The sequence below is a fragment of the Martes martes genome (assembly GCF_963455335.1).
Source record: "Martes martes genome assembly, chromosome: 6".
NCBI classification, from domain to species: Eukaryota; Metazoa; Chordata; class Mammalia; order Carnivora; family Mustelidae; genus Martes; species Martes martes.
In genome coordinates this window covers 43,966,850-43,979,915 of record NC_137893.1, presented here as the reverse complement: position 1 = coordinate 43,979,915, position 13,066 = coordinate 43,966,850, and positions in this window count along the sequence as shown.

Sequence of the window (13,066 nt, the reverse complement as noted above, 5' to 3'; positions counted from 1 at the left end):
TTCAACCCACCACACTAGGTGTAAGAAAAACACTGTATAACCAGATGACAAATGACAACTAATACCAAATTTAGGTGCTGGGTATTGACTGGGGAGGAGGGAAGTAGAAAACTAGAGCACATGTGCCCTATCAAAAGTGGCCAACCCCTCCTCTGTAGGCATGGGGACATGTAGACCCATAGTTGCTAGTTCCTCTGATATCATCAGAGAAGCTAGAAATCCAGATTTTTATGTGGTGGGAAATAATTAAACTAAAAAAAAAAATCTGTTTAAGCAGTAATACTGTGGGAAGAACAAACCTGTCCATGGTCAGATGTGGCAAACTGCCAGCTTATGACCTGTTGTCTATAGTCTGATGCTCAGAGAGCAGCTCTGATGTGAAGGGCAGAGAACTATCACCCCAGAGGTGAGAGAGGTGATGAATCTAATGCCAACTGATATAGGAAGAAAGATGCTAATAATACCTTTGACTTGCCACTCTGCTGTTTAATTCAATGAAAAACTCAAAAATAATTTCTAAACCTGTAAGGTCAGTTTCTTGTTGATGTTCTTGATAGAATTTTTTTTTTTTAAATTTTTTATTTATTTTCAGCGTAACAGTATTCATTGTTTTTTCACCACACCCAGTGCTCCATGCAATCTGTGCCCTCCCTAATACCCACCACCTGGTTCCCCCACCCTCCCACCCCGCCCCTTCAAAACCCTCAGGTTGTTTTTCAGAGTCCATAGTCTCTCATGGTTCACCTCCCCTTCCAATTTCCCTCAACTCCCTTCTCCTCTCCATCTACCCTTGTCCTCTATATTATTTGTTATGCTCCACCAATAAGTGAAACCATATGATACTTGACTTTCTCTGTTTGACTTATTTCACTCAGCATAATCTCTTCCAGTCCTGTCCATGTTGCTACAAAAGTTGGGTATTCGTCCTTTCTGATGGAGGCATAATACTCCATAGTGTATATGGACCACATCTTCCTTATCCATTCATCCGTTGAAGGGCATCTTGGTTCTTTCCACAGTTTGGCGACCGTGGCCATTGCTGCTATAAACATTGGGGTACAGATGGCCCTTCTTTTCACTACATCTGTATCTTTGGGGTAAATACCCAGCAGTGCAATTGCAGGGTCATAGGGAAGATCTATTTTTAATTTCCTGAGGAATCTCCACACTGTTCTCCAAAGTGGCTGCACCAGTTTGCATTCCCACCAACAGTGGAAGAGGGTTCCCCTTTCTCCACATCCTCTCCAACACACGTTGTTTCCTGTCTTGCTAATTTTGGCCATTCTAACTGGTGTAAGGTGGTATCTCAATGTGGTTTTGATTTGAATCTCCCTGATGGCTAGTGATGATGAACATTTTTTCATGTGTCTGGTAGCCATTTGTATGTCTTCCTTGGAGAAGTGTCTGTTCATATCTTCTGCCCATTTTTTAATATGATTATCTGGTTTGTGTGTGTTGAGTTTGAGGAGTTCTTTATAGATCCTGGATATCAACCTTTTATCTGTACTGTCATTTGCAAATATCTTCTCCCATTCCGTGGGTTGCCTCTTTGTTTTGATGACTGTTTCTTTTGCTGTGCAGAAGCTTTTGATCTTGATGAAGTCCTAGAAGTTCATCTTTGCCTTTGTTTCCTTCGCCTTTGGAGACATATCTTGAAAGAAGTTGCTGTGGCTGATATCAAAGAGGTTACTCCCTATGTTCTCCTCGAGGATTCTGATGGATTCCTGTCTCACGTTGAGGTCTTTTATCCATTTCGAGTTTATCTTTGTGTACGGTGTAAGAGAATGGTCAAGTTTCATTCTTCTACATATAGCTGTCCAGTTTTCCCAGCACCATTTATTGAAGAGACTGTCTTTTTTCCACTGGATATTTTTTTTTTTAAAGATTTTATTTATTTATTTGACACAGAGAGAGAGATCACAAGTAGGCAGAGAGGCAGGCAGAGAGAGGGAGGGAAGCAGGCTCCCTGCTGAGCAGAGAGCCCGATGTGGGGCTCGATCCCAGGACCCTGAGATCATGACCTGAGCTGAAGGCAGAGGCTTTAACCCACTGAGCCACCCAGGTGCCCCCCACTGGATATTTTTTCCTGTTTTGTCAAAGATTATTTGACCATAGAGTTGAGGGTCCATATCTGGGCTCTCTACTCTGTTCCACTGGTCCATGTGTCTGTTTTTATGCCAGTACCATGCTGTCTTGGTGATCACAGCTTTGTAGTAAAGCTTGAAATCAGGTAACGTGATGCCACCAGTTTTATTTTTGTTTTTCAACATTTCCTTAGCAATTCGGGGTCTCTTCTGATTCCATACAAATTTTAGTATTATTTGCTCCAGCTCTTTGAAAAATACTGGTGGAATTTTGATTGGAATGGCATTAAAAGTATAGATTGCTCTGGGCAGTATAGACATTTTAACGATGTTTATTCTTCCCATCCAAGAGCATGGAATGGTCTTCCATCTTTTTGTGTCTTCTTCAATTTCTTTTAGGAGTGTTCTGTAGTTCCTCGAGTACAGATCTTTAACCTCTTTGGTTAGGTTTATTCCGAGGTATCTTATGGTTTTTGGTGCTATAGTAAATGGAATCGATTCTCTAATTTGCCTTTCTGTATTTTCATTGTTAGTGTATAAGAAAGCCACTGATTTCTGGACATTGACTTTGTATCCTGCCACATTACTGAATTGCTGTATGAGTTCTAGTAGTTTGGAGGTGGAGTCTTTCGGGTTTTCCATATAAAGAATCATGTCATCTGCGAAGAGAGAGAGTTTGACTTCTTCCTTGCCAATCTGGATACCTTTTATTTCTCTTTGTTGTCTGATTGCTGTTGCTAGGACTTCTAATACTATGTTGAAGAAGAGTGGTGAGAGTGGGCATCCTTGTCGTGTTCCTGATCTCAATGGGAAGGCTGCAAGCTTTTTCTCTTGATAGAATTTTTAAGTTGAAGATTGTGCAGCATTGCCTGCTTAATAGTGTGTGTAAACCTTTGGAAGGCAATCAGAAAAAAAAATTTTTTTTTTTTAAGATTTTATCCATTCACTTGACAGAGAGACACAGAGAGAGAGAGAGAGAGAGAGAGAACATGAGCAGGGGGAGCTGCAAACAGAGGGAGAAGCAGGCTCCGCACTGATCAGGGAGCCCAATGCGGATCTCAATCCCAGGACCCTGGGATCATGATCTGAGATGAAGGCTGACACTTAACTGACTGAACCACTCAGGCATCCTGGAAGTCAGTTTTAAATGAATTGTAGAAGTTGCTATCTAAAGCAACTTTGACAATATCTATCAACATTATGAATGGGTATAACTTTTGGTCTGGCAATCCCATTTCTGGGACTTTATTTTATAAATAATATGTGCAAAATGGTAGATGTAAAAGGTTATTTGTTGCAGCATTGTTTGTCATAGAAGAAAACTATGGGAGTCATAAATGCTTCTCTGGGAGTCATAAATGCTATTCCTCAGATACTTCCATTTCTTTCCCCTTGACAGGATTGCTTTTCCTGGTTCCCTTCTCTTTGGGTAGAGCCATGTGATGAGCTATGAACAGAAGTGATATGTATTACTTCAAGGCCAGAGCATTTAGTAGACAGTGTGGCCCCCTAAAGAGCTTTAGTCCCCCTACCACACTGACTGGCAATGTTTGGGATGGAGACTGCTCCATCAGCCTGGGTCAGATAGAAGAAGATATGGGACAGAGCCCCTCGCCAAACTATAATTGACAGCATGAGTAAAAAAACAAAAAAAACTTTAGTTTTTAAAAGCTACAAAAATTGTAGCTCACCCCAGTGATAACAATGAAGCCCCAAACCCTTTGTGAACTCAAAGTGGCAGCTTCTGAATGAGGAGTTTGCACAGATTATGACAGAAAGTTGGAAAGAAACCTTTAGTTGAGATGGGCTTTCCAGGTACCACTTAAACAATTCACAATTAGGCTACTAGTATGGTTATGATAAAATATGAGGCCTGGAAGCTTTTACCGTCTATCAAATTCTAATTTGAGCTAAATCTAGAATTTTTAAAAATGTAGTGCAAGTTGTATTAATATATGTTCTTTTTTAAAAAAGATTTTATTTATTTATTTGAGAGAGAGAGAGGACACACACAAGTATAAGGTGTAGGGAGGAGTAGAGGGGGAGAGGGGAGGGGGAGAGAATGCTCAAGCAGACTACTGAGTGCAGAGTCCGTCATGGGGTTCAATCACACCACTTTGAGATCGTGACCCAAGCTGAAACCCAAGAGCTGGATGCCTAACCAACTGAGATACCCAGACTCCCCTAATTTATGTTCTTTGTAATCTGAACTTATTTCAATAGAACAGTTATTACCAGAATGTATTTTTCTTTTTTCTTTCCTTTTTTAAATTAAGATTTTATTTATTTGACAGACAGAGATCACAAGTAGGCAGAGAGGCAGGCAGAGAGAGAGAGGGGGAAGCAGGCTTCCCACTGAACAGAGAGCCCCATGTGGGGCTCGATCACAGGACCCTGAGATCGTGACCTGAGCCGAAGGCAGAGGCTTAACCCACTGAGCCACCCATGTGCCCCTATTTTTCATTTTTAAACAGTAGTAGATATTTTGGCATACATGTCTAACACTAAATAATGTGTAGTCATGTAACATCAATTAATGGATACAAATTGGGCAGGAAAACAATTGATCTTACAAATTTACTGAGATGTTTGACATACTCATGTAGAAACAGAATATACATTCTAATGTGTAAGAATTTTTTATTTTTAAATAAATGTTCCTTAGATGGCTAAATTTAGAGATATATTTTTTAGAATATGGAAACCATTATGCTATGAGAGGAGTGAATATTTCCCACTTAGTAACTCACATTTTTATATATATTGATCATTACCCAAGAAATGGTCAATTACTAGCCCTATTCCTTTTCCCAGCTCATTAACTCTGAGGCTTAGCTTATTTTTTTCCTGGATTCTGAATATTCGTCATGTTCAAATCAACTTTATGCTGCTTTCCCTGAATCATTTTTTATTTTAGTTTGAGCTTTTGAACTCTTCTCTCATGCCTGGCATTAATTTTTTTTCCCCAAACGGAAATGTTATTATTGAAAATATCAGTAATTGCTGTTGAGCCAAACCCATTTTCCTCTGCAGGCTCTTCCTGCTCTAAATTTTAGTTAGCAGTGTCACAGGCCCATTGCTTTCAGTGATCATCAAACTGGTCCTTTCCTTTCCCTTAGAACTCTCATCAGGAGTGAGGATTGCATTGGATTCCTACCTGGAAATTCCAGCTGTATTATGCATAACATATAAAGCAGGGCATCAACACCTCTTGTGGCTCCTCCCTGTTTTCCTTGATTAAAAGCCATTTTTCAACTGGATCAGTGGGTACAGTCAAGTAGCACACAAAGGATTTCTTTTTTTTTTTTTAATATTTTATTTATTTATTTGACACAGAGAGAGAGAGAGAGAGAGAGAGACAGCAAGAGAGGGGATACAAGCAGGGGGAGTGGGAGAGGGAGAAGCAGGCTCCCTGCCAAGCAAGGAGTCCGAAGCGGGGCTCCATCCCAGGACACTGGGATCATGACCTGAGCTGAAGGCAGAGGCTTGATGACTGAGCCACCCAGGCGCCCCCCACACAGGATTTCTTTCTTTATTTCTCTCTTTCTTTTTTTTTTTTTTAAGATTTTATTTATTTATTTGACACAGAGAGAGAGAGCACAAGCAGGCAGAGAGGCAGGCAGAGAGAGAGGGAGAAGCAGGTTCCCCGCTGAGTAGAAAGCCCAATGTGGGGCTCGATCCTAGGACCCTGAGACCATGACCTGAGCCGAAGGCAGAGGCTTAACCCACTGAGCCACCCAGGCGCCCCCACACAAAGGATTTCTTAAAGATATAGAAACGTGGGTATTATGAGAGCATGTATTGCATGGAGCACTGGGTGTGGTGCATAAATAATGAATTTTGGAACACTGAAAAAAATAAAATTAAATTAAAAAAAAAGAAACATAACTTTAAGAACTGTAACAACACATCAAAATGTTGCACCAATATGTAGTTTGTTAAATCAAATGAACATTTAGAAGTCAATATTAATTTCTGAGGAAATCAACTGTTCTTAAGAAATACTGTGGTTTTTACTTATGCTCTAGTATCTCGTTTGTATTACTGAGTTATACAAATTTATCAGAAGGAATCCTATTTTTTGGAATTCTGTCTCTATTCTTTTTTTTTTTTTTAAGATTTTATTTATTTGCCAGAGAGAGAGAGAGAGTAAACACAAACAGGCAGAGAGGCAGGCAGAGAGGCAGGCAGGGGCAGTGAGAGAAGCAGGCTCCCCACCGAGCAAGGAGCCTGATGTGGGACTCGATCCCAGGACTCTGGGATCATGACCTGAGCCGAAGGCAGCAGCTTAACCAACTGAGCCACCCAGGCGTCCCTGTCTCTATTCTTTGTTCTGAAAAGGGAAACTATGTAAAGTGCAGGGATTCTATTATCCATTTTCTATTTACTAACATTTTATTTGGACTTTACCTTATTCTTTTTTGATGGTTTATTTTTTTTCCTGGTCACCTCTAGGGGGCAACTTAACCTAAATTATCCTTTGGTTGCATGCTATAGACACTATACTAGAAAAGTTATGTTAAATGACATTACACAGTTAGAATGATTATTGTCTAGAGAAGATTTGGTAGAATTTCCTTCTGCTCATGGAATTAACTTAAATGTAGTCGTAATTCATGATTTCAAACTCTCAAGATCTGTAGGGGCATAAAACTGTGATGCTTGTGCAGAGGTAGAGAAGATGAAAAGGGTACAGATCAACCTTATTTAATGAATGCTGCATTCTCAAGTTTTTCATCTGCTTTCAGGCCACAGCTGGGTATTTGGCAAGATGCAAAGCAAAAGTCACAGGTTCACTATTACCCATATCTATACCTTTACCTAGTTATCTCACTCAGTGTCCAAGGACTCCAGTTTACTTGAACTTAAACAAGATACATGGTTAGCACATTCAACTTGATATCGCCTTAGTAAATGGCTAGTTCTATTTCCAAACATGGTCAAATTTCCCTCCATGGACTTGGCTCATTTCTTACCTAAATTATCATCTCAGGTCTTCGTTGTCTTATTTTTCTCAACATGTGTGTCCTTATCTTGCCTTTTCTCTGCTTTGAATCAACAAACTGTAAGGAAACTATTCCATTCTTCAGTATCGTGTGCACCTATATCCTGTATAGATGTAAGGTGGATTGTGATGTATTCTGATATAATTAGCTGGTTGAGACCTTAAAGTATATGTACATTCTGGCAGGTAAAATTGTCTTATTGTTATTAAGGCAAATAGTATATTCTGAATGGAGGGCAGTATACAAGGAAGGCAAACCTACAGCAGGCAGGAGAGGGATTTTAAGATTTCAAGGAGAGTAGATTTGTAGGCATGAACTTTTTAAAGGTAGGGGTGGGGTGGGGCAGGGGATGAATAGTGAGAAGAATCACTGAGCCCCTACTAACCACAGAACTCAGAATACATTGGGTTCTGCAAGCTCTGGAGAGGGGACTCATGTCTTGTAAGTTAGGTTTTCTAGTTTATTTGTTGTTATATCTGAGTTATTACTGAAGCTTCATTCTAGACTTTTCATAGCTGAGCTACAGTGTCCAGCTTGGGCCACAGTTTTCTGGAGGAAGTAATATCCCCTTGAGACCAGAACCCATTCCTGAAAGGGATGGTAAATTTGGTGGGGGGAAAAAGAGGTTATATGCTTTCCCTACTCCTTCCCACCACACCCGGAAGATTCACAGTTAGCAGCTCCTCCACTAAACAGTGAACTCTGGAGGAAGCCACATTGGTGAATAGCACCACCATCAAGTAAGACATCCAAATATGAAACTTCAAAATCTTCAAGACTTATCCCTTTCCTACCTACTCTACATCCAACTGGATTCTTGAATCTTGTGTCTGTTTTCATTGCTATCTTTTTAGTTCAGATCTTTTCTATGTGTACGTAGACTTTGAGGTTAAAATTTAACAGACATTTATGTGTATTAGAAAGTATGAAAGTTCATTTATTTTTATTGCTCTTAAGCCTCTATCCTACTGGTATGAAAACTGTACTTAAACTTTCCAATTAAAGGTGACTTAGTTCTTTTTCTGGTTAATTTTTTGTTTGTTTGTTTTGACTTAAAATAGTCTCTTTTAGGTAAATCATCAGACTTTCAGAGTCATTTCCTTTCTCCTTTTTTTCCTTGCTAAGCTGTTGCCTTTGTATATGATGACACTTCCATGAGCTCGTAAAGGTGGATGTGATGGTTAATTTTGTGTCAGCTTGATTGGCTTAAGGATTCCTGGATAGCTAGTAAAATGTTATTTCTTGGTGTGTCTTTGAGGCTGTTTCTTTTTCTTTCTTTCTTTCTTTCTTTTTTTTTTTTTAAAGATTTTATCTATTTATTTGACAGAGAGAGAGACAGAGAGAGAGGGAACACAAGCAGGGGAAGTGGGAGAGGGAGAAGCAGGCCTCCCCCTGAGCAGGGAGCCTGATGCAGGACTCCATCCCAGGACCCTGGCATCATGACCCGAACCGAAGGCAGACACTTAACTGACTGAGCTACCCAGGTGCCCCTTTGAGGCTGTTTCTAGAAGAGATTAGCATTTGATTCAATAGACTGAATAAAGAGATTGGCCCTCACCAATGAGGGGTAGGTGTCATCCATATTTTTGGGGTACCAAATAGAACAAAAATGTGAAGGGCCGATAAATTCCCTCTCCTTTTGACTGGGACATCCATCTATTCCTGCCATCAGACGTCAGAACTCCTGGTTCTTCAGCCTTTGGACTCTGGATCTTATACCCACAGCCCCCTGGCTTTAAGCCTTTGGACTGGGACTAAATTATACCACTCACTTTCTTGGTTCTCTAGCTTGTAAATAGCGGATTGTGGGACTTTTTGGTCCCTATAATTTGTGAGCCAATTTATGTAATAAATCCCCTATCTATTTACCTATTGTCTGTCTGTCTGTCTCTCTCTCTCTATCATCTATCATCTGTCTCTATCTATCGTCTATACTATTAGTTCGCTTTTCTGAATAATACTTATAGAGTAAGTAAAGAGGAATACAGATCTATGCACAGAGGTTTTGACCTTTCTCTGGATCCTCACTGGCTTTTGGTTAAATTGTTTTCTGTTTTGTCTGAGGTAGATTGTCTTTTGACCTCACTAGTTTTACTGGAGCAACTGGGCGTTTGGTCTTTGTGCACTGGCATGCATTAAGAATCTGGATATTGCCACCTACTTCTAAGCCCCGGGCTCTGATTCCTCTCTCATCTTTTAAATGGCTATAAGTTTGCCAGGAGACACAGGGGACTTCTGGATCTTCTACCACACCTGAACCATAGTAAACCAGCAGTATTATTTCTGCCCGTCTGTCCAGACACTCTCTGGATTTCTCCTCAGGCTTGCTAGATATGGTGTGGTGCTCAATGTGGGATTTTCTGATGGTCTTAGAGGGTACCCTTAAGTGTGAAAAAGCAGGCTATTAGCTCCAAAGTCCTTGAGTTCTACCCTATGGCACTATCCCATCTACATATTGTTTTTCTCTTGCTGCTTTTAGGGTTCTATCTTTGTATCCAACTTTTGACATTTTTATATGTCTTGGTGTGATCTCATTTTATTTGGAACTCTCTGGACTTCCTGGATCTGGATGCCTGTTTTTTTCCCCAGGTTAGGGAATTTTCAGCCATTATTTTTACTAGTAACATTTTTGACCCGTTCTCTTTCTCTTCTCCTTCTGGGATTCCTACAATGCAAATGTGAGTCTGCTTGATGTTGTCCCATAAGTTCCTTAAGCTATCTTCATTTCTTTTATTTTTTTCTCTTCTTTCTTTTGCTTCTTTTCTTTCTTTCTTTCTTTTCTTTTTTTTTTTTTTCTTTTCTGCTCTGACTGGGTAAATTCTTCTGCCCTGTTTTTGAGTTCACTGATCTTTTCTTATAATTTATCTGGTTTGCTGTTGAAACTCTCTAGTGGATTCTTCAGTTCTGTGACTCTTGTTTGGAACTTTCTTATATTTTTCATATTTTTGTTGACCATATATTCTTCTCCTGAGTTTGGTGAACATCTTCATGACCACTACTTTGAACTCTTCATCAGGAGTTCAAATTCTTTCTTTCTATCTCATTAAGGTTTTTTCACCCTGAGGTATTTTTTTTTTAAGATTTTATTTATTTATTTTACAGAGAGATAGAGCGAGCACAAGTAATTAGGCAGAGAGGCAGGTAGAGGGAGAGGGAGAGGGAGAAGCAGGCTCTCCACTGAGCAGAGCGCCTGATGCGGGGCTCGATCCCAGGACCCAAGGATCACGACCTGAGCCAAAGGCAGCCACTTAACCGACTGAGCCACCAGGGTGCCCCTCCCCTGAGGTTTCTTGTTCTTTCATTTTGAGAAAATCCCTGTGTTTCTTCATTTGGCTTGACTCTTTGTTTTCCTTTCTGTGCATTTGATGAAATAGCCTCCTCGCCCCATCTCGAAGGGTTGGCCTTGGGTATAATGGGAACTTTGTTTGACTCTGCATTAGCTCTTGGCTGTCTCTCAAACCTTTGTGATTGTTTAAGCAGGTTTGATTTTTAATAACTCCCAGTAGTTGAGGGTGTGCCAAGATCAGTCAGCATGTCTCAAAGCGGAGGATCTCAGTCACCAGTTGGATTCAGGCTGATTGGAAGCCAGACCCTCATGAAGCAGCTTTTAAGGAATGCAAATATGTCTAGTCTCATGGGCCTCCAAGTATAAGTCCTGCTAGCCTGCAGAGCCAGGTGATCTAGAGGTGTCCTCTGGAGCTGTCACAAAAATCTGGGCTCCAGAAAAGTGTAGAGGCTCCTTTCAATAAGCTGTAGTGAGGCAGAGGGAGCCTGCAACAATGCCCCCCGCCCCCCTGCTTACATTTCCTGAAAGTACTTCTGTAGCATCTAGATCTGGGCCAAACCTGAAGCCTGCTCTGAGGCTGAAGCCCCAGGACTGTCAAGTAGGCATCTTTCACTGAAAGGCTGGGGGAGGGGGCTATGTTTCATTCTGTTCTCTATGCAGTGCTCTAGGGGTAGTAGCCTGCCAAGAACTGGCTCTCTGATTGATATGGTCCAAGCCATCCTGGCAATTCAAGCCAAGAAATTAAGGAGTATTCCCTAGGCAGCAGCTGTAAAAACCAGGGCACCAGATGCAAACATGGATTACCAGACACATGTAGAAGCTCTCATCTGAGAGATGCTGGCTCTCTGTAGTAAGGTAGAGGGTTAGGGCAAAGTTAGTGCCTGCCCTCTGAGTTCTTAGGAAAGGTTTACAGTCTGTCTTTAATGTGTGTTTAATTAGAAGCCTGCCCCTCAGGCTACAGTTTCGTTGATAAGTCAAGAGATTTCTGTCATAAAAAGATGGAGTTCCTGAGTCTGTTGCCTCTTACTGTGTCCTGGAGGTAGTAACTGTTTAAGAGCTCTTTCTCCATTGGTTAGAGTCCTGTGGGACCTGTGAGTATAAGCCTTGCTGACCATAGAGCTGGGTGATGTACAGGTACACCGGGTGGCAGCCACAGAAATTGTGTCACTAGACAGGGTATAAGCTTCTTTCTGGAAGATACCAGAGAATGAGCTGGAGTGAGGCAGGAGAGTACAATGATTGTGTCCATTAGCTTCTGTTCTGCAACAGCACATATGTAGGCTTCTGTAAGTGCTAAACCAGAAGCCTGTGCTTTAGGCTAAAGCTCTTGGACAGGAAAACAGACCTCTTTCTCAGAAATGCTGGGGGTGTGTTTCAGTCTGCTATCTGTACTGAGCCCTGCCAGCAGTAGTCTTCAAAGAACTGTCTAATTGTTGTAATCCTTTGGGGGGTCCCTGAACATAATTCCCTTTGGGCTCCAGAGCCAGGCAATCAAGAAGTATCCCCTGGGTGGCAGCCAGAAAAACTGGGTCACTAGCTGTAAAAACCAGAGCTCCAGATGTGTAGAAGCTCTTCTAGGAGATCCTGGTGCTTTGGAGTGCCAGAGGGAGAGTACCAAGGGAGCATAAAAGATGGCACCTGCAAAGAAAAGGGGCAGGGGGAAAGGAAGGGAAAAATAAAAGATAAAAAGAAAGAAAAAAGGAAAAAGAAAAGAAAAATAAAGATGGTACTCTCCCCTGGCTTTAACAAGGCAGAGGAAGAACAAGCAAGATGGGAAAGGAAACAAAACAAAGTAAACAAACAACATGGTGCCTGTTGGCTGTAGCCAGTCAGAGGAGAGAAGGAGGATGGCTCTCACAGTCTTACCCTGAGAGTATCCCAGCAGGCCCCTGCCCCTCAGACCAATGCTTTAAAATTGGAAAATGAGTCTCTTTCATATAAAGGCTGGGTCTTTTTAAAGGGGTGCTTCTATATTGGGGCCTGGGGTGGGAGAATCTGTATGTGGGCCCATTAAGAAGTGTTCCACAGTTTGCCACAGCCCTGTGGATCTCTTGGATGTGACCCCCATTGATCTTCAAAGTCAGATGTTTTGAGGGCTTGTCTCTCAGGTGCCAGTCTTAAAAGTGGGGATGCCTACTGCGGGGTACAAACCCTTCACTCCTTATGGAGAAGCTCCAGGCTTTGAGTTCCCTCCCGATCGGGGGTTGCTGATGAGGCTAGCAGTTATTGCAAGATCAGGTCTCAGCCTTTCCTACCCATTTTTAATGTGGTTTTTTTCTTGTTTGCCAGATGTGAGGGGGTTGTTCCACCTGCTTTTAGGTTTCTTATAGAGGAAATTATTCCACATATGGCTATAGATGTGGTGTGTCTGTGGGAAGAGGCGAGTTCTAGATCTTTCTATGTTGTCATCTTGAATGGGACCTGGGATTGTTTTCTTAATTTCTATTTCTAATGCAATTTCTAAATGTAACTGATTTTGGAATATTGATTTTGTATTATGCAACCTTATTGAATTTGTTGATTAATTCCAACAGTTTTTTGATAGAGTCTTTAGGATTTTATATATATAAATCATGTCATCTGCAAATAGTGGCATTTAACTATTTTTTGATACTATTTCTGTGTGAGATAATGTATACTTCAATTTTTGCTTCTTATTTACTAAAATTTTCATGTAATTAGTGAATAGT